The sequence below is a fragment of the Panthera tigris genome, chromosome C1 (assembly GCF_018350195.1).
Source record: "Panthera tigris isolate Pti1 chromosome C1, P.tigris_Pti1_mat1.1, whole genome shotgun sequence".
NCBI classification, from domain to species: Eukaryota; Metazoa; Chordata; class Mammalia; order Carnivora; family Felidae; genus Panthera; species Panthera tigris.
This window is the reverse complement of record NC_056667.1, coordinates 3570264-3596863: the sequence shown is the minus strand read 5'-3', so window position 1 is coordinate 3596863 and position 26600 is coordinate 3570264. Positions and strand designations below refer to the sequence as shown.

Sequence of the window (26600 nt, the reverse complement as noted above, 5' to 3'; positions counted from 1 at the left end):
AAAAGCCTAGAAGTCAGAGAAGAAAAAAGTCAGAGAGATTTGAAGCAGCAGATACTCCTCTGTTGACCTTGAGAAAATAAGCTGCCATATTGTGGAGGGGGGGCGGAAATCACATGGAAAGGAAGGGCAGGTGACCCCTAGGGGTTGAGGGTCTCAGTCCTACAACTGCAAGGAGCTGAATTCGCACGACAACCAGTGCATTGGGAAGAGGGACCCTGAGTCTATGACGCGAGAGCTATTGTGCGAGGTCATAAAGAGCATGTGGTCACCAGTTGACCTTCAGGCTGGTCAGCCAATGGACACTCATCACTCCCTCCCCCGTCCTTGGACGGTACATTCTGCTTGCCTCCCCCATTCCCAGAGGCTGCCCCAAAGATACAGCCTTGAGATAGCTTGTGTTGACAGCCTGTGGCTGGTATGTGTGATTGAACCCAGTTAAGGCCTCTGTATAAAGCTTTGAGATTTGGTGGGGGAGTGGGGAGATCCGCTCGTCTCGGGGTGCCCCCTTGCTTGTTGGAACTGCCACCCACCAATCTGGGGTGGTATGCTTCTTTCTTCGCCCTCTCCGCGCCCTTCAAGTGTGGGGGCCAGATTCAGATGGCATCCGAGGAGCTCCCAGCCCTGGCTGCCACCTTGATTTCAGCCTGGTGAGACCCTGAGCAGGGGACCCAGCTAACCTGGACCTTGGCTCTCGACCTTTGGAAACTGCAAGGTAATCATTTGTGTTGTTGCCAGCCTGCTAAATTGGTGGCAATTTGTTACGCAGCGTAGATCACTGATGCACATGCAAATTAATGCAAACTAGAGACTAGAAGGCACAGGGTCTTTGCACGGCAGGTGCTCAGTGAGCACAGCTCCACCCTCCCCTTCGTCCCAGAAGCTATGTGTCTCGAGCAAGGGCCGGGGGTAGACGTGAGGGCAGCGTGTTCAGGAGCACTTGGCTTCTCCGTCGATGCTGTCAGGTAGCCCAGGCCCTTGTTACTTAAGAAAAGTCAGCTGAGGTTGGATTTCTTCCCCCGGCTCCCAAAGGCTCTTAAGAAGCCACCGCAGTCACACGATCCGCTAACTTCTCCCCCTGTAGGCGGAGAGGCTTAGAAATGAAAATATTTTGTCTCTTTCACACGGTGGGGGGTGTGGGGGTGTTGGAGTCTTCGGCTGTAATACACGGCTCCGTAGGCCGCCCTATTACCAGTCCCTAAAATATGCAATTGGGGGGAAATGGGTAATGAGATGAGGTTTGGAGACAGAGCTCTGCCTGGCTTAGGATGCAGCCAGAAGACAGAAAGGGAGTCCTACGCATCAAAAGTGGAAGCGAAAACGTAGCAATCACGTCCTTTGAACAAACACCCTAATCATCTTTCCAAGGCTGCGTGCCGGGTTGCCACGGGGCATGTGTGTTAAGAATGACACCCTCTGCTGCTTCTGTTCCAGCAAGTCACAGCTTCAAAGCCCCTCCATGTGCTCATCAAGACCCAGTCTCACCAGGCAGAAGAAAGGACTCTTAAGGACTCCAGGATGCTCTGCTCTAAGCTGGAGGCAGTCCTGCTGTCACAAATGAGTGAGTCTCCGGGGGCCCGACGAGGGGTCCGCAGGGCTGGGCTCTGTCCCACCTTCCCAGACCTCGGCGTGAGACCACAGGGCACCTGTCGTCTCTTCCTCATTGTCTACCTGATCTCTTCTTGTTCATCTGTGGGGACCATCTCCTCCGGGAAGCCTCCCTGAGTGCAGTCTGAGTCAGCCTCCTTGGCCAGGGTCCTGTTGCCCACGGACTTTGCCTTCAGAGCAACTGTGATTGACAACCTATCCGACTTGATTGTTGGACTCTTAAGTTTCGGGAGGGCGGGACTAGTGCCTGTGTGGCTCATTGTTATACGCCAGCATCCAGTCCAATGGCGGGTAGGTAGGAGGAATATTTGTAAAGTCAGCAAATGAAGAAAATGCGGGGAAAGTGGATAAGGGGTTGGGCAAGCCTTCTAAGGAGGGGTTGCCTTGAAGGTTTTTGGGAGCCTCCCACCTTTCTTTTCCACCCCTATTTTGAACCAGAGGTGAGTCCGACCTCCCTTGTTTTACCAAGAGGGAAACCAAAGCCCAGAGAGGGAAGAGACTTCTTCAAGTTCACACAGCAATCTGACAACACGGATCTGGATCCAGAACCGTGCAAATGATCGCTCTGTTACATCACCTTGTCTCAGTGAAGGTCAGAGAAGGGGAGGTGGAACGGACCAGTGGGACATCCTGGGCATTCGCATCAAGGCACAGTGACAGATCGGTCTGTCTCTGATGGAGGGTCCATTTTCTTTCTAGAAGTGTATGGCTAATGCTTAATGGGGTTGCGACAAGGTTGAGGTCATTGGTGTTCCTGGGGCACCAAATTTAAGGAGGTATTCACTCTCGGGTATTTCCCAGTCTCTGAGAGTGAGCCCCTCACTAGAGTTTGTGCCCTCAGCACTTCTCTGACCTCACCTTCGTTCTGACCCTGACACATGGTGTCTTAGTAACATGGGGTGATGCTAAAGGATTGCAGACTTAAAGATAAGGCCGGATATCAGCATCTCAGGAAGATCTATCCGTCTATCCTTCCATCCATCTATCCGTCCATCCTCCCTCCCTCCCTCCCTTCCTACCTTCCTTCCTTCCTTCCTTCCTTCCTTCCTTCCTTCCTTCCTTCTATCCTTCTATCTGTCCTTCCTCCCTTCCTCCCTCCCTTCCTTCCTTCCTTCCTTCCTTCCTTCCTTCCTTCCTTCCTCCCTTCCTCCCTCCCTTCCTTCCTTCCTTCCTTCCTTCTATCTGTCCTTCCTTCCATCCTTCTATCTGTCCTTCCTTCCTTCCTTCCTTACTTCCTTCCTTCCATCCTTCTATCTGTCCTTCCTTCCTTCCTTCCTTCCTTCCTTCTATCTGTCCTTCCTTCCTTCCTTCCTTCCTTCCTTCCTTCCTTCCTTCCACCCTTTCTTCCTTCCATTCTTCCTTCCATTCTTCTATCCATCTGTCTTTCCTTCCTTCCTTCATTCTCCTTCCTTCCTTCCTTGCATCTGTCTGTCCTTCCTTCCTTCCTTTCATCCTTCTATCCATCTTTCCTTCCTTCCTTCCTTCCTTCCTTCCTTCCTTCCTTCCTTCCTTCCATTCTTCTATCCATCTGTCTTTCCTTCCTTCCTTCTCCTTCCTTCCTTCCTTCCTTCCTTCCTTCCTTCCTTCCTTCCTTCCTTCCTTCCTTCCATTCTTCTATCCATCTGTCTTTCCTTCCTTCCTTCCTTCTTTCCTTACTTCCTTCCATTCTTCTATCCATCTGTCCTTCCTTCCTTCCTTCCTTCCTTCCTTCCTTCCTTCCTTCCTTCTCCTTCCTTCCTTCCTTCCTTCCTTCCTTCCTTCCTTCCTTCCTTCCTTCCTTCCTTCCTTCTTCTGCCTCTTGTCATCTTTTTCCTTCTCCTCCTTCACCACCATCATCATCATTATACTCCTCCTCCTCCTCATCTATCCACATATATATATTTACTCTGTGTGTCTGTATGTAAAGATCAGTTCCCTTTCTTCTAGATGATGAAATTTACCTCTTATTACTTGTTCATCTCTGGGCCTTTGCACATGCTGTCCTCACTTCCTAGCCTACATTTCCCTCCACTTTCAGAAGTTGGTTCCTCTTTATTTTCCAGGCTCAGTTCTGGCCAGTGTCTCCTCCTGTGGTTGACATTTCCACCCACGCAGCATCTGCTCTCCTAGCAGCACCTAAGTTTTTGCTGAGAGCCCCTCTCTCCTATTATGAAGATCCTCCACGGGACAGCAAAGGCTAAGACGTTCTACTGTCACCCAGTCAGGGAGCAGACGTGGGGCCCAAGGCAGGCAACCAGACTCTGCCCTTCCTCACCCCACTTCCCAGGACTGTCTTGAGTAGAGAGGGAGGAAGGAAAGGGAGAACACGTTGTTGGAAGGCGCTCACTCCTGCAGCTTCACTGGGAGTGATTTCTGCTGCTAGACACTGGGACGACCCCAGTCTGGACCCCCTCTGAGCTCTAGCTGCCCTCCCACTTTCAACGTACCCCCTGCCCCTCTAACATGCCCTTTACCCCGAGGCACACGGAGGTGGTCTTCCTTGCTTGCCCAGAGGCTCCCGACAGACAGACCTCTTCAGAGAGGACTTCTTCCTTCCCGGATGCCTCGGTCTCCTCTTTGTGTCTTAGAAGCGGTCTGCACAACTTGTGTTTATTTGACTTATGCCTGCGTGCTTTTTGGTTTCTGTTTATGACTGCGTTGTGTTTCTGTCTGTCTCTCTCTTCCGGTAGAACGTGAGCCGTAAGTGTTCTGAAGGCAGGAGTGCTGTCTGTCTGATCGCCGTTTTCTCAGTGCCTGCACAGAGTAGCCACTCAACATGTATTTATTTAATTGTGGTGAAAATTTGAAGGGACTGTCAAGGAAGTGCGTTCTCCCAAAGCCTCCTCTCAGCTGTGGGGTCAGGGCACCTCACCTTCCGAACCTCGGCTCTCTCACTTTCTGTCCTATATTCCTGTTTCCTTCCTGCAGTATTTATGCAATCGCAGACCTAAAGCTGCTTTAGGGGCACAAAAGCCATGGGAGGTTGGAGTCAGAAGTGCCAGCTCTGGAGGCAGAGAGACCTGAGCCCTGGTGCCGCCGTCTCTGCCCTCTTCTTCTCTGCGGGACCTTGAGCCTCAGTATTCTTATTCTTAAAATGGGAATAATAGCAGTGCCATCAAAGGGTTGTGCGAGGAGTAAATTAGGCAGAGAGGTAAGGAGCTTAGTATAGTATGTGGTACGTGGGAAGCATTCAATAAATATTTGTTGAATAAGAATGAACTGGCGAATGAAGTTTGAGACAGTATCTGTACTTGGAAGAAAATGTTCTCCCTTAGAATTCTGATGAGCCATAATGCATCTGAAATGCATGCTGTCGTCACCGTCCTCTTGTTCCTCAGGTCCCCCTCCCCCCTCTCCACCTGGATAATCACGGGGAGCTATTTTTACATCTGACGTAGTGGAAAAGTAGCAGATTAACAACTCCAGAGATGTACATGGCTTCTATTAATATTAAACAGGGTATTAATTTTACCAGCACTGAAACATTAAACATGTATATCCATTAGTGGTCATTATTTTAATCTCCAGAAGCTGCCTAGCGTATTCCAGGAATAGGTCTGACCCATTCTTCTCTACTTCCTTTTCCTAAATTCACTGGTGAATCAGGGATCATGGTTTTTATTTCCCTGAGGGGACATAGATAATTATAAACTCATAGTTGTTAAGGGAGAAAGTCTGAGAAATCATCACATTCAACTCCCTTATTCAGTACCACAAGTCCCTCAAGACCAGACTTCAGCATGTGGAGTACCTTCTGAAAGTGGTCTTGCTAAGACACCCCCCCACCCCCCTGGGGCTGCCTCCCTGATGCGCTGGCTCTGAGCACCAGCTCTTGACGGTAATTGGTAGACATCCCCATCTCGACTGCTAATGACACAGTCAATGGATCTAGCTCAGCACCTTTGGAATGACAGTAAGAAGGACCTATACTAGTTAATAATGATGAGACTCATGGTGTGGGTTGAGTGATGGGCAACTTACCAAGCAGTAATATGGGACATCCAACAATGGCTCATAATCTATAGAACAGTAGTGACTTCAACTCCCAGTTGCTCCTCAACCAGAAGCTACTGAAACTCTCAAGGTGGGCCTGAGGGACAAATGTTGCCCAGTGGTTAAGGATGGCCTCTGGTGTCAGACCGTTTGTGTTTAAATCTGGTTACACAGCAGGCGATCGGACATCAGACAGCACAAGACAGTGATTCCCGAGAGAGTGCGCAAACACCGAGCAGAGCCAAATGATTAGCCCAACTCACTGCCTGGAGAGCTCCTAGGACAGCCTGGGAGCAAGAGCCCAGGCTGAGTCTGGCGGTATTCCTGAGTTGTGGAGGTGGAGCTGGGAGTCTGGGGATACTGAGGCAGCTGAATTATGCAGGGCGAGTACCCACAGTACCAGAGAGGAAAACACTGCTTAGGGACAAAAGCTCCAGAGTATTCATCTAAGTACCGATCAGTGCATGTACATGAGTAGTCAGATCTGGAAGAAGACACCACCTGAACAGAAGGAACGATGCTTGAACCTCACACAGAACCAGATACCTTTCGTGTTCCCACCGGCAACGGTGGAAAGATTTAGAATTCCCAAGACATGCAGTAGTTTACTGAGAAAAAAATTGTCTCAGCTGTGTGGAAAATTAGCCCGAGGCCTTCGCTGCTCTAGCCCCACTTAAAAATGCTTAAAAGAAAGTCTTCACAGGACCAAAAAATCTTTCCAGGTAATTCAATCACACCCTAGTACAAACTCAGGAATATTTATAGAAACGCAGTGATATCCAGCACTCAATAAAGTAAAATTTGCATTGTCGCTTAATAAAAAATCACCAGGCATTCAAAGAAACAAAAAACCGCTATCAATAGTGAGAATAGTCAGTCGATAGGTGCAGATGCAGAAATGACGCATATAATGGAACCAGTAGGAAAGGACATTAGAATTGTCATTATAATGATATTTTCCACATCAAGAGAGTAAAGGAAAGCTTGAGTGTGTTAAGCGGAGAAATGGAAAACCAATATTGAACTTCTAGAGGTGGAAAGTATAATGTCTGAGATGAGAAACACACTCAATGAGATGAACAACGGGTTAGACACTGTAGAAGAAAAGATTAGTAAACTTGAAGACGGCAACAGAAAATATAAAAAATGGAATGCAGAGAAAAAATGATTAAAATAAGTGGACAGAGAATCAACTTCAACGGACTAATATATGTGTAATTGGAGTCCTTGAAGAGAGGGTTGGGGGAGAAGAAAATATGTTTGAAAGAATTAATGGGTGAAAATGTCAAGTTTGATGCCAACCATAAACCCAGAGATCCGAGAATACCAAAGAACGCCAAGCGTGCACGCGCACACACACACACGCACACACAAAGATGAAAACTACATCATCAAGACAAGTCATAATCAAGTTGCTTAAAACCAATGAAAAAAGGAAAAATTTAAAAGCAGCCAGAGGGAAAATACAAAAAAGCCGCCACAGATGAAAGATGCATTATGTAGAGAGGAAAAAGCCAAGAACGAGGGCAGACTTCTAGTCAGTAACAATGCCACCCAGGGCATAATGGGTAACACCTGCAAAGTACTTAAGGAGAGAACAGTTGTCAGTCTAGAATTCTGTAGCTGCCAACAGTATGGTTCAAACATTATGGGAAAGAATTTGAGAGACAAAAAGCTTAAAGAATTTATTGCTATCAGATTATCACTATAAGAAATGTTAAAGGGAGTCTTTTGGGCAGGAAGAAAATAATACCAGATGGAGATCTGGATTTTTATACAAAGGAATGAAGAGTACCAGAAATGATAAGCGTACAGGTAAAAGTGAAACAGTAAAAATATCTTGTAGGGGCACTTGTGTGGCTTCGTCAGTTAACCATCAGACTCTTGATTTCGGCTCAGGACATGATCTCAGGTTCGTGAGATCGAGCCCGATGTTGGGCTTTGTGCTGACAGTCCTGAGCCTGCTTGGGATATCTCTCTCCCTCTCTCTCCTCCTCCCTCTCTCAAAAATAAGTCAATAAACATTAAAAATATCTTGTAAATATAATTGACTTTATTAAAAATATTTTTTAATGTTTATTCATTTTTGAGAGAGAGACAGAGAGAGAGAGACAGAGTGTGAGCAGGGGAGGGGCAGAAAGAGAGGGAGACATAGAATCCGAAGCAGGCCCCAGGCTCTGAGCTGTCATCGCAGAGCCCAATGTGGGGCTCGAACTCACAAACCGTGAGATCATGACCTGAGCCGAAGTCAGACTAACAGACTGAGCCACCCAGGTGCCCCTGATTGACTTTAAATAAAAAATAACAACAGCAGAGTAGGAGACTTACAGAATATGTAGCAGAAAATGCATACAAATAACACAAGAGCCAACGGGGGAAATGACAGTGCCTTATTTTAAGATTTTTATACTACATGTGAAGTGGCACCATATCATTTGACAGTAACCTATAATAAGTTGCCGATGGGGACACATAGAAAGCAAATAGCAAGATGGTAAATTTGAACCCAGTTCTCCGACATTCTGCCAGTCGTGTGTGATTATTGCACAGCTCCGTGCCCCAGACAACAGCGTGCTGTCCGCACGCCAGCACCCCCTCAGCACCACTCGCTGGTCTTGCTCATGGCAGAGAGCCGTGTCTGTATGTTGGTCACGTCCAGAGGCTCCTTCTCGTGGCCCTGTCTCCCCAGCCCTCCTGCTCTGACCCCTTGCTGCACTTCCGCACCCCGCCATCCGGGTCGGGGAAGAGTCTCAGCCTGTTAGTCTGCAGGTATCTAAGTCCAAGACACGAGGGTCTTCCTGGTATTTAGCTGCCACTCGTGGACCCAGAGGGGTTGCTTTCTTTTCTGCGCAAAGCTTGTGGCTGGTAGTACCAGGAATGTGCTGTCTCGATCCTGTCTCCTTGACCGCGTATTTCTCAGCTGCCCCGCGTCTCTGGGAAGGCCTCGTAGGGACAGCTACAGGTTTTTTGTGGGAAGAGAACGCAGAGCCTGCTTGCATTGCGTAGGTGCTGAACATACATCTGTTGAAGGGATTTCACCATCACTGAGCCTATGGGGAGGCTGGTGGCTAAGTGAGTTGCTCGCTGGTCAGAGGCTCAGCTGGGCTTGGGTCTAGGACCTTCTGAGCCCCACTCTGGTGCTACATTCATGCTGGACACGGTCTCTGGCAGTGGTCCGGCTCTGCTCTGCGGTGCCGCTGCTGAGAGGGGGATGGGTACAGCTTTCTGCAGGTATAGCTGGTTCTTGGGGGTGATGGCCCCTCTTTGTGCTGCAGGCCTGGAAGGACCCGTCAGCTGCCTACCCTCCTCCCCGACGGAGGTTTCTGGATCCCTCCAGCCTCCTGGGTCAGACAGCTCCACCCCGTCCTTACCTGTCCCACCTTTCCTGGCCCCCTCTTGGAATTAGTAGCTGCCTGGGGGGGCCAGCGGTCATTGCTGTTAGTTCCTGCTCTTGGCTGCTGGGTAGCAATGCCCAGGCAGGAGAGTCTCTTCTCTGCCGTTTTCTAAGAACGCAGGGGCTTCCTCCAATCTCCTGACCCCACTCTCCTGATCACCCCCTTCCCCTTGGTGATAAGGGGCAGCTGGGGACACAGCACAAGACCTTCTCCTGTGTGAAGAGCTGCTAGTCTGTGGCTCACGAGTTTTCTGCTGACAACCAGACAAGAGACCTAAGGTGAATGTGCTCCAGAATCCCAACGCATTGGCAATTTTCTCTCCTTAGCTCAGAACACCCCTTGTGCTCCCCCCTTGCCACCAGGGGCCCCCTCAATCCATACCATAAAATGTACAGTGTCAGTTTGTTCGACTAAGGATCCTGCTGAGTATTTAATCCTTATTTAACGCTGATGTTTATTTTATTGTAGAGTTTAAATTAATCAGCCTCTGGATGCAAAATTAGATAAGGCAGGGATTTAGGTCCCCTGGGATGATTCATTGCACATCAAGCTTTCTTAACTCTTTGGCTGCAGGGGGGAAGTGTCTGTATATTTCCTGGAAGAGAAAGTGAGCTGCTGTGCTCCCTCCTCACCAGCCTCCCAGCCGGGCATGGTGCGCTCCGATGCAGGGGTTGAAAATACATCTTAACAGTAAGAAATCCTCACAAAAGGGAAGAGGGATAACATGAAAGTAGGAAAAAGTCCAAAGAACCTACCTGTAATTCTACCACCTGAAGATCACCGTTGTTACCATCCGGGCACGTTTCCTTTCATTCTTTATCAGCCCTTTGGAACGATTACGCGGTGTTACGAACGCACAAACCCGTGTAGAGAACAATGATATCAAACTTTCCCATACCTGCCGGTGAAGCTTAATGCATGCCAGCTTTATGACACGTTTGCTGCAGAGTGCATTTTAAGGACATAATACAATGTAGCTTTTATTGATGCTTGACTTACGTGCCCCTTATGTATTCTACCTGCCTCTTTCCTCCTCGCTGTTCTGAAGTCAGTGTCTCCGCTTTTCACGCGTGTTTTTTACACCGAGTACGCATATGCCCATGAAGGGCGCATAGTCTTTTGTTTGGTTTTGAATTAAAAAAAATTTTTTTTAGGTCTATTTATTATTGAGAGACAGAGAGACACAGAGCGCGAGCAGGGGAGGGTTAGAGAGAGGGGGGAGACACAGAATCCGAAGCAGGCTCCAGGTTCCGAGCTGTCGGCACAGAGCCCGACTTGGGGCCGGAACTCACAAACCGCGAGATGGTGACCTGAGCCGAAGTCGGTCGCCCAACCAACTGAGCCACCCAGGCGCCCCTGTTTGGTTTTGAATTTTTACACAAACAGTGGTCCACACGTATTCTTCTGCATATGCTTTTCCCCTTCACCCTGATTTTTCAGAGGAGTCTAGAGTTGTGCGTCTCTGACAAGCAGGTGGTGCTCCCCTCCCCCAGGTGCTGCTGACGTCCTGGTCCCCTGGTGAGGTGGGGTCTTGGGACCTGTCCGTCTTTATTTGTGCCGGTGAGATGCAGCCGACCAATGTCCGAGGCTGGGGTGCCCCCTACACTCTCACCTGCAGCTTGCAAACTCGCTCATCTTCCATCAACATTTGTTGTGTACCTCATATTTTGCCCACGGGGTGGGTGTGAAATAATATTTCCTTGCTGTTTTAGGTTGCGGTTCCCTCATTACTATGCAGTGGCATACCCTGCGTTACATTTGTTACCCTTTTGGGTTTCTTCCTCCATGAATGGTTTCTTTGTCTCTGGCTCATTTTTCTACTGGGTTTTCGGTTTCCCCTTGCTGACCCGTATGATTTTTTTTTTTTTTGTCATCTGGAAATCAGTGCTTTTGTGGCCAAATACATTTTAAGTATGTCTTCCCTATTTGTGCACAATGATTGTCTTTTAACTTTATTCATGGTCTCCTTTGTCAGATCAAAATTCTACTTTTAAGGGCTGTCAGTATTTTTCTTTCTTTTTTAAAAATGTTTAAATGTTGATTTATTTTTGAGAGAGAGACAGAGCACAAGCAGGGGAGGGGCAGAGAGAGAGGGAGACACAGAATCGGAAGCAGACTCCAGGCTCTGAGCTGACAGCACAGAACCCAATGTGGGGCTCAAACTCACAAACTGGGAGATCATGACCTGAACTGAAGTTGGACGCTTAACTGACTGAGCCATCCGGGAGCCCCTGTCAATATTTTTCTTTATGGTGTTTGTTTTTTGTGTTTAATTAAAAAAAAAAAACAAACCTGTGTCTGTCTACTCTGCTGTTATAAAAACACTGTCCTGCATTTTCTTCTAAAAACTGAAGATTTGTTTTTCACCTTTTGTTTGTAATCCTTTCGTCACGTGTTCTGTAGGAAGTGAGGTAGGGATCTGTGTTCGTTAGCTCCTGTGCATAACAATGAGCGCAATTCTCAGGATCCCTGCAGAAGTGGGCTAGAGTCTGGGCTGGCCAGGCAGTTTGGCTCAGGATACAGCAGGTGTCCTGGTGTCCCTCCTGGGGCCAGGGGCCAGCCTGGGCACGTCCTTCTCATGGCAATGGCAGCAGCACAGAAGGCAAAGGGGGCACGGAGGTCGCTGGAGACCCGGACTCGGAACTGGCACCTGTCACTACCACCACATTCCATTGACCAAAGCAAGTCACGTGGCCCCAGCAGAAGCCGGGGTGCGGGAAGTTCAAGTGTGGCCCTCATTTCTGCTGGTTGTCACCGTGCACATATCAGAAGGTGCGTTTGCAGAAGGGAGGCACTAAATGGATAGTGGACTCGAGGGAATGAAGACGGCGTGGGGGGAGCGAGAAGGGACGGACTGTATTTGGCGTGAACGAACTGTCTTCGTGTCGGTCCCTTCCCGTCATCCTCCCTTAGGACATGGTTCATCTCCACTCTCTTAACCGGGCATTCTGGGCGACAGCAGAAAGGTGTGCATCCCTTCTGGCGGAAGGTTTCAGAGGCAGGCTGTGGCCGATCCCGCTTTCCTTTCTCAGCCTCTGGAACTGTGCAAGCAGCTTTGGCAGAAGTGTCCCTCTGTCTGAGTCTCTGGGTGACTATGATGAGCCCCCCAACCCCGCCTCTCCCTGTGGTCCTGAGACAGCCATGAAACCCGAGTGGAGCTAGCTGTTGGTTAAGCGCTGAGAATTTTTTACGTTCCAGCAGCATGAATGGCCCGTCCTGACTGATGCGTGGCCCCACCGAATCCCCCACACAGCCCGTGAGACAAGTGGGTGTTTCCCTTACTTCACAGATGAAGGAAATCTCACAGCGAGGGATGGCATTGGGATTGGAACCCAGTTCTGTCTAAGTTCAAAAAAGGGGATTAAAATAAATCATTGGGGGGAGGGGGCGGGGGGAGCGTCTGGGTGGCTCAGTTGGCCGAGCGTCTGATTCTTAGTCTTGGCTCAGGTTGTGATCTCATGGCTTCGTGGGTTTGAGCCCCAAGTCGGGCTCTGTGCTGACAGCATGGAGCCTGCTTGGGATTCTCTCTCTCCCCCTCTCTCTGCCCTCCCCCACTCAGACAGAGTCTCTGTCTCTCTCAAAATGAATAAATAAACTTAAAAAATAAAATAAAATGTAAATCATTGATGTGTGGCTCATTGGATGGTGCTGGGGATGTTTCCGGTTCAGAGGCAGGAGGATTATAAATCCACACGTCAAGTTTTTCCTTTTGTAAAAACAACCAGAAGTTTCACCTGCAATGATGCCCAAGAAGGTCCTTAAAAAGTGAAAAGGCCTGGGTGGGTTGGACTTCAGTTATCATTCCTGACCCCTGGGACATGTCTCCTGTTCCTTTTTTGAGAAGCCAGCCTGGGGCCAGACCTCAACAAGCTGCTGTCTCAGGGGGCAGCCCCACAGAGCACAGGAGTCCGGGGATCACCTCAGGGGTGTCCCCACAGAGCCCAGGAGCCCAGGTCACCTCAGGGGTGGCCCCACAGAGCCCAGGAGCCTGGGGGCACCTCAGAGGGGCCCCATAGAGCACAGGAGCCCGGGGTCACCTTGGGGGGCGGCCCTACAGAGCACAGAAGCTTGGGGGGTCACCTCGGGGCGGCCCCCCAGAGCACAGGAGCCTGGGGTCCCCTCGGGGGCAGCCCTACAGAGCACAGGAGCTTGGGGGGTCACCTCGGGGGCGGCCCTACAGAGCACAGGAGCCCGGGGTCACCTTGGGGGCGGCCCTACAGAGCACAGAAGCTTGGGGGGTCACCTCGGGGCGGCCCCCCAGAGCACAGGAGCCTGGGGTCCCCTCGGGGGCGGCCCTACAGAGCACAGGAGCCCGGGGGCAGCTCGGAGGGGCCCCCCAGAGCACAGGAGCCTGGGGTCCCCTCGGGGGCGGCCCTACAGAGCACAGGAGCCCGGGGGCAGCTCGGAGGGGCCCCCCAGAGCACAGGAGCCTGGGGTCCCCTCGGGGGCAGCCCTACAGAACACAGGAGCTTGGGGGGGTCACCTCGGGGGCGGCCCTACAGAGCACAGGAGCCCGGGGTCACCTTGGGGGCGGCCCCACAGAGCACAGGAGCCCGGGGGCAGCTCAGAGGGGCCCCACAGAGCACAGGAGCCCGGGGTCCCCTCGGGGGCGGCCCTACAGAGCACAGAAGCTTGGGGGGTCACCTCGGGGCGGCCCCACAGAGCACAGGAGCCTGGGGTCCCCTCAGGGGCGGCCCTACAGAGCACAGGAGCTTGGGGGGGGTCACCTCGGGGGCGGCCCTACAGAGCACAGGAGCCCGGGGTCACCTTGGGGGCGGCCCTACAGAGCACAGAAGCTTGGGGGGTCACCTCGGGGCGGCCCCACAGAGCACAGGAGCCTGGGGTCCCCTCAGGGGCGGCCCTACAGAGCACAGGAGCTTGGGGGGGTCACCTCGGGGGCGGCCCTACAGAGCACAGGAGCCCGGGGTCACCTTGGGGGCGGCCCCACAGAGCACAGGAGCCCGGGGGCAGCTCGGAGGGGCCCCACAGAGCACAGGAGCCCGGGGTCCCCTCGGGGGCGGCCCTACAGAGCACAGGAGCTTGGGGGGTCACCTCGGGGGCGGCCCTACAGAGCACAGGAGCCCGGGGGCAGCTCGGAGGGGCCCCACAGGGCACAGGAGCCCGGGGTTCTGCTCCTGCCAACACACCGGCTTAGCAGGTCCTCACCGAGTGCTGTGTGTGCAGAACGCCACGCTGAGCCTGTGAGATGAATAAGCCTTCGTGTCTGCCTTCGGTTCGCTGGGAGGAAGATGGTCCCCCTCCTCCGGGCCAGCTTCCTTCCGCAGCCCCCGAGCAGGTGCTTCTCCTGTGCGTTTTCCTAGAGCCCCGTGCGGCTCTCTGTGCTGTTTGTGCTGCCTCTTCCCTCTGCTCAGACGGCGCGCTCCCTCCCTGCGGGCACAGAGTGGAGAGTCCGCCTCTGGTCCCCCGTCTCACCGGTCCTGCGCATAGTAGGTACCCAGCAGACACCTGGGGCGGGGGAGAAGGAAGCACACGATGTACCCCTGTCTGCCCTGCTGCCCCCCTGTACACACAGGTGCATGCGTGCACACACAGGCACACACAGGGCAAACGGGCATGCACACATGTGGACACAAACACGCGACGTGTGAGCACGTGTATCCGTGCTGCACACGCACACACAGGTGCACAGCCCTGCTGATGGCTGACGGCTGGGGGGAGGGGACCTGGTCCTTGGGGCCGTTTTTCCCTCTGGGTGATGGTGCTTCGACTTCCTGACTGTCCACACCAGCAGCCAATAAGAAGAACCCTCTCTGCTCAGTTGCAGGCTCTTCTGGACCTTTCATTCATATTTTATAAGCAGGTGTTTATTTTCCTGGGCAGTCTCGATTCTGCCATCAAATGCCTGGTTCTGAGGCCAGGGGCGCTCTGAGATCGCCGATTTGGCTGACCACCTTACGAGGCTTGTGCGTTCTGGCTGAATCCTGCTGGCTCTGATGAGCCCTGAGAGCTGAGGCCCAGCACCCGCCGTTCATGCTCTGTCTGGAAGACGTGGTCCTCTGAGCCACCAGCTGCTTGTCGTGGACACCGTGACACCCGCTTTCCACGAGCCACACACCCTGCCCGGGGCCGGGCCTCTCAGGCCCTCACCCCAGCACACCCGTCTCTGTGCACCAGGGCAGGACCCCGGCAAGGGGTGCTCGAGGGGTTGGGGAAGAAGCACGAGTGGTCTTGGCATGATGCTCTGGGAGGAGAAGTGGTGGCCGGGTGCCCCCGCCGTTAGCTGGGGTCAGGTCACCTACTGAGGCATTTGGAAAAGTGGATAATGAACAGTCCCGCGACCCGGGAGCCTGAGCGGCTGTGCTCCAGTCCGGGAAGAACCCTGGGGTCCCGGGAACTGTGCCTTGTCAGAGGCCACTGGGGAGGCAGCCTGACACCCCCACAGGGCTCCGCGGCTGTGCGGTGGAGGGGGGGAGGGCTCCTCACATGTGATTAGAAGCATCCAGGAGACGTTTATAATCGAAATACTCAGGGCCTTGGGAAGTCTGGCCCAGCGAATGCAAGGTCAAAGGCATCCTCAAAGCAGCCCTTAGGCACGGGGCCCTGGCAAGGCTGTGGAATGCAGCTTCCGGGAAAAGGGGCTCGTGGCATGTGGGACTGTGGTGGGGAAGACGCCGGCTTTGGACACAGGCAGCACTGGGCCCTCATCTTGGCTTCTGGAACGATTTGCTCCGGGCCGTTTTGTCACTGAGCCCTGGCCTCAGTCCTCTGCTCCTGGACGTGGGCCGGACCACCTGCTCTGCCGGGCCGTCCTGGAAGCACCTGGCACTCGAGGGGTCCAGGTGAGAACAGAGCTTTGGAGTCAGGCAGTGTGGACCTGGCCTGAGAGCAAGCTGTCTACGCCTCTGTGAGGGGAGTGAGTGTTCCTCCTTCCTTCCAGGGCCGGCCAGGATTTTCCTCCTCGGTCATCCCCCTGACTGATGTTTGCCGCAAGCCAGGGCCCCAGGAGGGGTGCGGGGTGGGAGGCTGGGGGCTGGAGCCAGGGCCTTGGCTCTTGTGTCCAGCTGGAAGGCAGCAGTGGTGTTAAGGCTTCTCGTGGGTCCCCGGAGCGGGCCCCAGGCAGCTCGTGATCACTAATTTCCCTAGCAATTATGGTCACAGCAATCATCATGAAGGTTCATTTGCGCTTAATGTGAATGTGCACCACGTGTCATTTGCAGGGGTTGAGAGAGTGGTTAGGGCCCAGGGGGAGGAGGTGGCTCCTGGCAGGGACAGGTTGTCTTACAGAGTCTGTGGTTGGGGTGGGGGTGTCGACCGAATTTCCCCGGAGGTAAGAGGGCAGGCGTATGGGGTGGGGGGGCGGGGAAGAGAGAGAGAGAGAGAGAGAGAGAGAGAGAGAGAGAGAGAGGGAGAGAGAGCGAGCTCACATACCCAGTACTGGGATGCATGGGAAATTCTCAGGCAAAGACTCACTTCCCCCCAGCACCACGAGGCCCCAGATGCTGTTGCAGATGTGGCCGGGAGCAGGAGAGGGAGTTGGCTCTGGGGTTCACCACACGCCTGGCAGGAGCCCAGAACATTCACCGAGGGGTGCGCAGCTCGATGTGTGTGTTCGGGTGTGAGACGGCTGTGCAGCCCATGCAGATCTGAGCAGTGGGTCCTGGGGGTCAGCACGGGGTCAGGACGAGGAGGATGTACGTCTGGCCTCTTGCTTTTGTCACTCACTAAACCTGCGTGACATTTTACCTATTATCTCTCTCTCTCTCTCTCTCTCTCATCTATCTATCTATCATCTGTCTGTCTGTCTATCATCTATTATCTATTATCTATCATCTATCTATGTATCTATCTATCATCCATCTCTATCTATCTGTCATCACCTATCGTTTATTTTGAGAGAGAGCATGTACACTCCTGTGGGAGAGAGGGGCAGAGAGAGGAAGAGAGAGAATCCCAAGCAGGCAAGCTGCTAGCACAGAACCTGACATGGGTTTCAAACCCACAAACCCAGCGATCATGACCTGAGCCAAAACCAGGAGTCGGTCGCTAAGCCGACTGAGCCACCCAGGTGGCCCCCGAGAACATTTTAGAGGTGAGGGTCTGGAGGCTCAGGGAAGTGGGATGTTCCACCAAAGCCACACCACACTAAGTGCAGGAGGTGACATTGGAACCATGTCTGTCTGGGTTTGTCATGCCAGGCTGCTGGCCTCCCCCGGGGACGGATCTGGCAGATGATAGGAGGCAGCTCGTGGATGCCAGATCTGACCACCGTGTCTGGCTCTGGACCCTGTGGGCTAGCTGCCCGGAGGACTTGCAGGGGTGGGGCCAGCAGAGCAGGGGCCAAAGCAGTCAGGGCCACCGGTGGGGTGGGCCCTGGGCCGCGGGACTGGCCGTTGGGTGAATTTGAGGCCAAGCCCGGAGTTGCTACCCTGGATTGAACTATGTCCTCCCTCACCCCTCAACCCACACATTTCAATTCTTCACCCCCAGACCTCAGAATGTGACTTTCTTTGGAAATAGGGTCGTTGTAGGCAATAGTTAGTTAAGATGAGGTCATGCTGGAGGAAGGTGGCCCATCTCGCACAGGACTGGTGTCCTTATAGAGGGGAAATTCGGACACAAAGACACGCACAGAGGAGAACTCCACGTGGAGCCTGAGTGAGGCTTGTACAGCCAGGGACACCATGGATGGCCAGCAAACCCCCAACAGCCAGGGCCAGGCCCGGAACAGACTCTCCCTGAGAACCTCCGGAAGGAACCGGACTTACTGACGCCTTGATCTTGGACTTGTGGCCTCCAGAACGGTGAGGCAGTAAACTTCTGGTGTTTAAATCACTCAGTCCGTGGTTCTTTGTTCCGACAGCCCCAGTAACTAAGGTCCGGCTGGGGGTGGGCTCTGCCCGAGGGCGGGAGAGGCCAGGCGATGCCGTCCACGTCTGAGCGGAAGCTTTCAGGGCCGCTTCAGCCGTTCCGTCCCCGGCCTGCGTCCTTCTGCCATGAGGTGGTGCTCCTGCAGCCTGGATCCTGGGGGAAGGAGCCTCGGCCAACGTGCGACACAACAGGGAGTGCACCCTGATGCAGCTGTGAAGTTCGGCAGCCGCGACGGCTGCCCGGTCTGGCAGGTGGTGACCAACGGAAGGCCAAGGCCCCTGCTTGCGAGGTTGGGGGTCAGGGTGCCGGGAGATCCCCGGATTCGGTCCCCCTGGGTCCTCCTGTCCTTGCTACGGGTGGACTTAGGCCTCCTGGAGGGTGGGCCCGGGCTGGGCCACAGGGCACATTCGGTGAAGACTTACCGGAAGGCGGGAGGAAGGCTCTTGCAGCAGACGAGGCCGTTCCTGTCCCAGGCAGTTGTCGCCCAGGGGCCAAGACTGTTTTGTAACAGCAGCGTGATTTACTCATGTGCTAATCCATGCTGTCTCCTCAGGGCTCTGTGTTCCTACCTGCAGGCCTCTGGGTTTTCTGTTGGCTTCAAGGGTCTCTGCTAAATCCTTAAACAGAACCGCAGGAGGGCCACCTGCGTGGCACAGCTGGTTGAGCGTGTGAGGCTGATTTCTGCTGGGTTCATGGGATCAAACCCTGCATCTGGCTCTGCTCTGACAGCTCGGAACCTGCTTGGGATTCTCTCTCTCTCTCCCTCTCTCTCTGACCCTTCCTTGCTCTCTCTCTTTCTCTCAAAATAAATAAATACACATTAAAAAAAAAAAAAGAACCACAGGAAGCCGGCCCCAGGGCCAGCGGGCTCCCCACCCGCCTGTGGGGATGTGAGATCAGGTGCAAATGGCCTCCGTGCCGTGGGCGTGTCTGATCATTCATTTACTTGCTTAGCAGTTCTTCCCCGAGCACCTGCTATGCGTCCGGCACTGTCCTGGGTGCTAGGCATACCATGGTGACGGAGACAGGTGAGACCCCTGGGCTTAGAGGGTTCCATTCTCATGGGAGACGTAGGCCACGGAAAAATAAAGATGATTTTATCAAGTGACAAGTGCTGAGGGGAGAACAGATCAGGGCATTGGAATCTGTGAGGTTAGGAGAGAGGGAGGGGTTGGCCTGGTGAGACCAGCATGGAGACCGTACCGGGGGGGGGGCCGGCCAGCCCTGAGGTGACCTCCAGGAAGAGCATTTTAGGGAGAAGGAACAGCAAGTGAAAGGCCCGGGTGGGAGTGTGCCTTGAGGCGGGCGTGGCCGAGCTGTAGGGACTGCGGAGGTCACCACACAGCAGCTGAGGGACCCCCACTCTTGGGCTTTAGCCTACAGAAGCGCCCACACCCCTGGAGGGGGCCTGGCTGGGAAGGGACAGGATTCACAGCAGGGGAGGGTTTCCCCAGAAGGGGTAGAGGAAGGACTGTTTCATGAGAGAGATTCATAGCGGCTACCTTCTGTGGGGTCTCCGTGTGCACCATGCCCGGTCCTAATACGTGTTTTGTTTAATCCCTGCACCGATGGAAAGTAGCAGAGTGGAGGAACACAGACCCTGATGCCACTCAGTCCTTCTGGTGACCTGGAAAGTTCTCTTCCTTTCTCTCTCTTCAGTGTCCTCATCTGGCAGATGGGCTGATGATGTTCCTGCCTCAGTGGGTTGCTGCTGAGGGGGACACATCAAGTTCACACTTAGGGCAGCTCCAGGCACTGAACACTACTGGCCCACTTTCCAGATGAGCAGAGTGGGGAACAGAGAGGGGAGTTATGCCACGTGCCCAAGGTTACCTGGCCAGCTAGTGGCCAAGTCAGCATCGAGCCCAGGTCATCTGGTCCCACTGGAGCCACTCACCCACCTGTTATACTCCGATGCGCCATTTTCCACGGTGATGGCGTTACCACTGGAATGGAAGCCATGGTCCCCGTGTTGCCTCTGACTCCTCTTGGGGCTGCTCTTGTCTGCCCCCCGTCTCCTCTCTCCTGGGCCCCCATGTCGCTCATCCCCACAGGTAGATTCTTTAGAAGTCCCCTTTGGGTCTGCTCTTTCCTCCCACTGCTGCCCTGCTGCCCACTCCTCTCCTCCCTCCACACCCCATGGGAAGCACGGGGCAGGATCATGGTGCATAAACTCAGAAGTCAGTCCTCAGCACCTGTCTCACGAACTGAATGAAATTGGGGGCCTGAGAATCTTTGCTGCATAATTAGTCTAGGAAGAGAATAAGTCTCAAAGTGAGAGATAACTGAAGACTTATCCAGTTTCTCATCCTGAGTCCATCTTTCAGGGCCGTAATCTTGTGGAGTTGCAAATATGTGTTTTTTCGGGGGCCAGACGGTCACATGAATGAGTGGATTGAACCTGCTTTGATACAATAGGTAGTTGTGGAAAAGTGAGTAATGTGACCAAATACAAAATATTTGTGCTAAGTTTCAGTCTTGGACCACCATTAGAGACCCCTGGCAGATAGGGAATGGGTTGGGGGAGCTCACCCCCCACAGGGATGTTGTACAAGACTGTGAGCCCTAAGTCAAGGAACCTGGCAGTGGGGATCAGCATTGTCCATGTATTGGGGGATTGATCGAGTATATGGGGGCAGACAGCCACAAATATTTTGGCTGAGGGCTGTGTTGAAGAAGCTTAAGCCATGGTCCATCCTTGGGTTGACATTTTGATGGACAGACCACAGATGGACCTCTGAGTGCTCTGAGAAGGGAACAGTGTGACTCAAAATGGAGGGTGAAATATCAAAACTGGTCCTAGGCAGGATTACCTGGGCACAAGGGGCCTGTGGCCTCCGGCTTCCTCTCTCTCTCACGCAATGTCTCTGGCTGATGTGCTCTGATCCCAAGCACACTGTGTGGCACCAAAATTTACTCAAGAATCAAGAAGAAATAGAAAGCCTGAGGAGTCCTATAACATAAAGAAAATGACATCTTTCCCAAAGAAAGCAGGCCCAGATGGTTGTATGGATGAGTTTTACAAACTTTCAAAGAACTGATGATTCTAATTGTGTGCCACACAGCTGGAGCTGGAATATTGTCACTTGATTTTTCATGAACCATGTTTCCAAACTCTGCAAGCTTGAAGGTTGATCGGCATATGTGTTGGAAAAGCTGTGAACGTTGTGGGATTCCTTGGGATTTTAGTGTTAAGAGAGGGCTTGTCTGCATTAGCTTTTCATTTATTAACAGTTACCAGTTAATGGAGATTCTTCATGCATTTATCTACAGCCCTATTTTACAGGAACAGAGGCATATTATACACATTATTCTGCACCTACATTTTTTACTTTAGACCATATGTTTGGCATTGTTTTTGAGTGCCCTTTCTTTATTTATTCTTTTAAAAAAATCAGCTGCAAAGCATTCTGGGTTCTAATATAGATGGCTGTATTTTAAATAGCCCAGCTTCAGGGGCACCTGGATGCCTCTGCGGCTTGAGTGTCCAACCCTTGATTTTGGCTTAGGTCATTTATGATGCCAGGGTTGGGAGATCAAGCCCCATGTCAGGCTCTGCACTGAGCATAGAGCCTGCTTAAGATTCTCTCCCCCACCTGCCTCCCTTTCTCTCTCTCTCTCTCTCTCTCTCTCTCTCTCTCTCTCCCCTCCCTCCCTCCCTCTTCCCTCTCCCCTGCTTGTGGTCTCTCTCTCTCTCTCTCAAAAAGAAAAAATTAACATGGCTTCTGTTGAAGACCATGGAGGCAATCTCCAGATTTTTGTTCATTAAAGCAGTAGTATAATAGTTAGAATTACTCATATGTAAGTTCAGACACGAGGAATGTATCAGCAGGGTAAGTTTCTGGAAGTGAAATTGCCGAATTAGATACATTCATTTGGAATTTTGGTAGATACTGTTCAATCACAATCAATAAAACTCTACCAATTCATAGTCCCAGCCACAGTTTTTGAGTACTGCTGTAACTACTCCAACAAGGTTTATCAAATTTTTGATCTTTTCCAAGCTGATGAGTGAAAAATGTTACCTCGTGATTTTGCTTTTCTCTTATTATGAGTGAGGTTGGTCATATTTCCATATATTTAAGAGCCATTTAGAGCTCCTTTTCTGTGAACCATCATTTTCTATTGGGCTAGTTTCTCTGGGACTTTTTTTCTTTCCAGATTTTTATAGAAACTCTATTTAATACAGAAATTAAGTCTACACATAAAGGAATTGGAAGTATTTTTGTGGTTTATCCTTAAGGAACAAAACAAAACAAAACAGAACAGAACAAAACAAAACAAGACAAAACAAAACTCTGTTTATGGTAGCTTTTACCCAGCAGAAAAGTTTAATCTTTATGTGGTTGATTTAGCATTTATTCTTTTTCTTTTTTTGAGGGGTGGGGGCAGAGGGAGGGAGAGAGAGAGTCTTAAATAGGTTCCATGCCCAGCGTTGAGCCCGAGTCAAGGCTCATTCTCCCAACCATGAGATCATGACCTGAGCCAAAATCAAGAGTTGAATCCTTAACTGACTGAGCCACCCAGGTGCCCGGTGTTTTAGCATTTATTCTTTTAAATTTTTTTTTAATGTTTATTCATTTTTGAGAGATGAAGAGAGACAGAGCATGAGTGGGGGAGGGGCAGAGAGAGAGGAGACACAGAATTCAAGGCTCCAGGCTCTGAACTGTCAGCAGAGAACCCAACATGGGACTTGAACCCACAGACCACGAGATGATGACCTGAGCCGAAGTCAGACACTTAACTGACTGAGCCACCCAGGTGCCCCTAGCATTTATTCTTTTGTAGTTCCTGGATTTTGTATCTTTGTTAGAAAGACCTTTCCTTGTTGTGAGATTTGTTTGTTTGTTTGTTTGTTTGTTTGTTAAGCCACGGTTTCATCAATTCTTTAGGGCTTTCTTCCTTCCTTCTTTCCTTTCTTCCTTCCTCCCTCCTTCCCCTCTCCCTCTCTCCCTCTCTGCCTTCCTTCCTTGTTTCTTTTTTTTTTTTCTTTTTCCATCATTTAAATGTTTGACTCATCTGTTACTTTCTTTGGTACAAAGTTTGAGGTAAGAACTCATCTTTCTTATTTTTTTTTCAGATGGTTCCCGAGTTAGATTTCTATAATGCAAATTGGATAGAACTGTTCCCTACTGCAGATGTTTTGTCCACACCTCCTGCTACAGGGCATAAAGCTGATTCTGGCCCCCGCCACCTTAGTTCTAGCTCGACCCTCACGCTCCTCCTGCCTGAGAAGTAACACATGTGCTTCTATCAGTGTCTCTCCCACCTTTTCTTCTAGGTATTGGGACAAGGGAGGGGTTAGCAGAGAGCAGGGAAGGTGCATAAATCCACCAGGACACCAGACTCTTGGAATATTTATTTCCTATGTAGAGTATAGACTGTAGCTGCCATGGGGGAAGTGTCTCTGAGGGGCTTGGCCAGGTGGCTTCTTCCCCTCCTACCTCCCCGCCTTCCTGGAAGTGCTCTCTCTCTCTCTTTCTCTCTCTCTCTCTGGCTTCTGCGTGTTTTTTGTTCACTGCCAGGGCAGCACCACTAAACTTTGCCAAGAGCATCAGGGAAGGCATCCAGCTTCCTGACATTTACCAAGTGAAATGGCCCTCCTACCAAACCAAAACACCCACCAATTAGATTTCAAATTATCCTCGAAGCCCTCCATCAATGTCACGTAAGATCCGGCTCATTGGGATCAAGAGACTGGTGTCCATCCATTCATTCTCCTGCTCCTTGGATGCCGGCCGCGATGGCTGCTGATGTTCAGCGGCGCTTCCTGGTCCTGATGCCCTCTGTGCCCCTCCTCCCCGTATCCTAGCAACGCTTCCCAGCAGCCTCCCTCCATCACACGCTCAGGTGGTGTTTCTGGAGCAAGTCTCTGCCAGGGATTATCTTGGAGGAAGTGGGGGGGGCGAGCATTTCCAGACCCCAGAGAGGCTGTATGAGCTGCAGAGGTCAGAGGAGCTGGGCCGCACCTCCTCGTGTCCTCTGGCCTGGACGCACCCCGAGTCACCTGCACCCGCAGCCAGCAGGGTACGGTGCATTCAGACAGAGCATTATTCCTCTTATCTCCTCAGCCTGGGTCACATTAATCATTTTCTCAGGGCCCCACAGATACGTCAGCTCAGGCTGGCTCACGCCTTTTCGAGCGCCAGACTTGGAGGCGTTGGGAGTGTGGGAGGTGGTGCTCAGCCGTCCTCTTCTCCAGACTCTCCCGCTGGCCAGCTGGGCACCCTTAGGCACGGACCTGACCTCTGTGCCTCAGTTTCCTCAATGTACACAATGAAGATGCTTTTAGCACCCCCGTATCAGGGGTGTCGTGACAGCTGAGTGATGTGATACGAAAAGGTGCTTAGGTTGCTTTCACATTAGCGATTACTCACCGTTCTCGCTGGTCCGACGTATCGACTAGAATTAGCTTCACCCAGTTATCTTCAGTGCTTTAGAGGAGCGCAGAGGGTCAGGGCTCCCTGGAGAGGGAAGGACACGCACATCTGCAAACAGTGAGTTTTGGGGTCGGGATGACCTGGGCTGAAATTCTGGCCTGCCACTCACCAGCTGAGTGACCCGGGACAGGTTACCTACCCTCTCTGAGCTTCAGTTTCTTTACAGGCAAAGAGGGGATTAAAATGCCTGCTTGCAGGGTTCTTGTCAAGGTCAGAAAGTGCCCCGCCTGGGGCCGGGCACACAGGGAACACTCAAAAGAAACAAAAAAGGCAGCTGCCTCCGTGAAGGTGTCCTCATCCCGGGCCCCCCTTGGAACGGCCCTCCTCTGTGGTTTGGGACCCACACGGACATCACTGCCTCCGAGTCGGTCCCGATTCCCACCGGTGCCTCCCGGCATCTAGAGGCAGCCCCCTTGGATGCACCTGACCCCTAAATCCTTTCTTCTGGGGACCGCCGGGGAAACTGAGTCTTCCTCCCCCAGAAGGGACTTCCTGACTTGGGGTCACTCTGGCTTTCATGGCTCTTCACGACCGACCGGCTGCTTCCTCCTGCACCGCTGGTTCCTCTGCTGCCCCGCAGGCAGAGCCACAGGGCTAGCCTGGCCCCTTTCTTCCCCAGTGTAGCCTGCTCACACCTCCGCACCCCTGCAGGCTCAGGTCTCTGGCTGAGAACGCCCCTCCCCGTCAACTAGAATGTCACGCTTTCCCATGAAGCCCAGCCCACATCCCCGCCTGCCTGGCCAGCCCTGACCCTCCACACCCCTCCGTTCCCTCTCCTCGAGAGGCACCTGGACACTGTGTCGGGGGTGGGACCCCCGTGCTGAGTGCATTTCCTGCGTTATTCCAGACTCACCCCTGCCCTGCTTTACCAAAGAGGAGACGGGGGTCACAGTTCAGCTGTGCAGCTAGACTCAAGTCTCTTGTGACACCAACGTCATGTCACTGGTAACAATCCCGGGGGCTGGCCTGGTTTACCCCTGCAGCCCGACCCCACCCATCCTGTCTTGCCTCCTCTGAGAGCCGGTGGGGGCAGCAGGGAGGCCCTGCTCGGTGTCCTCCATGGGGACACGGTTTCCCGGGTGGCATGTGGTGGCATCTGGGCCTCAGACTTCAATCACTCGTGCCGTTTCTCCTGCTTGAACCCACCGAGGCTCCCAGTTTGCACCTCCGAGCCTACCCAGCTCTGTGGCTCCTGACCTTCAGCTGGGGGTGAGCCGGCACGTGTGGTGGCTTCTCTGGGCTGGCTGAGAACCCTGTGACGGGAAAGGTGACCCCGCCAGCCTTCCCATCTCCCCCCGGGCCAAGCTGGCTGCCAGATTAATGGTGTGTGTGCAGAGCAGAGATATGCATCACTCACCCAACGCATCCAGTTCCCGCCTCTGTCAGAGACAAATGTCCCTCTCTCAGGCTCCCGGAGCGCAGAGCCTCAGCTCCAGTGGAACACAGGGACCCCTAAGTCTTTGGGTCCCACACGGATGCCTCTCCCCCTCCCGGCCGAGTGTTGAAGGCACGTATCAGCCCTGCCATCCGTCCTTCCTAAAGCCAATTACATCCGGCCAAACAAACCCCAGCCTCCAGCTCGGGTTAATTACTGACTTCTCCAGGCATGAAGACGTTTTTCTATTTTTTACCGCCTGGATGCTCTGGAGGGTTTATTGATTATCTGATTCATCTGGACTGAAGATACAGCTTCAGCCTGCAGCAAAGCGAGGAAGGCAGCAGCCGAGTTTGGGTTCTGGGGAACTGTCCCCTCAGCCAGCCCTGTGGCCCATCAGGTCGTCACTCTCTTGCTCAGGAGAAGCGGGCGGGTGCAGAAGCATTATGGAGGGGCAGGGGCGGGGCTCCTGGGGCAAATCCTGCTCTGCCCCTTGCTGGTAGAGTAACCTTGGAGGTTGGCCTCACGTTTCCCAGGCGCCATGGCTTCCCAGCTGTAACTTCCAGTGGAGTGACAGGTGGCACTAAGGCCCGTCACTGTCCTGGGTACCTTCTATGTGTTCACTCAGATAACCCTCACAAGCCCCTCATGGGGGAGAAAGTGTCATCATCCTCACCTTACGGAGAAAGAAACTGAGGTTCTGGGAGGACCCCTGCTCACAGGCGTAAGGTTAGCACCTACCTTCTGGGTGATGATGAATTAAGTGAGCGTCACGACCCAAGCACTTAACCTGTGCCTGGCGTGTGTAAGTGTGCTTGCTGCGAGTCCAACTGAGGTTCTGGGGCACGCCGTGTGTCTGCATCTCACAGAGGCTCAGAGGAGGGGCTGGGCCTTACTGGAAGACGCCAGGACTGCAGGCACCTGGTCCACTGTCAAAGTCATGCTTTAGGTGAGGGTCTTCCCCCGGGAGTGTCACTCGGGTTA

The 26600-nt window shown here is 52.6% G+C and overlaps 2 long non-coding RNA genes across 6 annotated transcripts in view; one reads left to right on the top strand and one right to left on the bottom strand.

Moving 5' to 3' along the window:
* The first annotated feature begins 234 nt into the window (after positions 1-234).
* Positions 235-26600, top strand: part of LOC122241042 — a 37643-nt gene continuing 11277 nt past the window's right edge. Inside the window, exons 1-4 of one of the 5 annotated variants that reach the window (XR_006220973.1) lie at positions 244-415; positions 580-712; positions 1432-1558; positions 9546-9959. This is a non-coding gene — a long non-coding RNA (uncharacterized LOC122241042). The other 4 variants (XR_006220970.1, XR_006220971.1, XR_006220972.1 and 1 more) reach the window with 4 other exon arrangements.
* LOC122241043 lies at positions 9152-25097 on the bottom strand. The gene is made up of 5 exons (XR_006220974.1): positions 25030-25097; positions 24179-24265; positions 14139-14438; positions 9728-9797; positions 9152-9225 (listed from the first exon to the last, which is right to left on the bottom strand). It is a non-coding gene; the product is annotated as an uncharacterized LOC122241043 (long non-coding RNA).